Here is a 261-nt window from a genome sequence, read left to right on the forward strand (position 1 = left end):
GACCTCTTTGTTAGGGCCCATGCCCACCTCTCTCACATCTCTGACCTCTCTGTTAGGGACCATGCCCACCTCTCTCACCTCTCTGACATCTCTGACCTCTCTGTTAGGGCCCTTGTCCACCTCTCTCACCTCTCTGGCCTCTCTGTTAGGGCCCATGCCCACCTCTCTCACATCACTGACCTCTGTGTTAGGGCCCATGCCATCCTCTCTCACATCACTGACCTCTTTGTTAGGGCCCATGCCCACCTCTCTCACATCACC

This window comes from Cyprinus carpio, chromosome A3, assembly GCF_018340385.1.
Source record: "Cyprinus carpio isolate SPL01 chromosome A3, ASM1834038v1, whole genome shotgun sequence".
In the NCBI taxonomy this organism is placed as follows: Eukaryota; Metazoa; Chordata; class Actinopteri; order Cypriniformes; family Cyprinidae; genus Cyprinus; species Cyprinus carpio.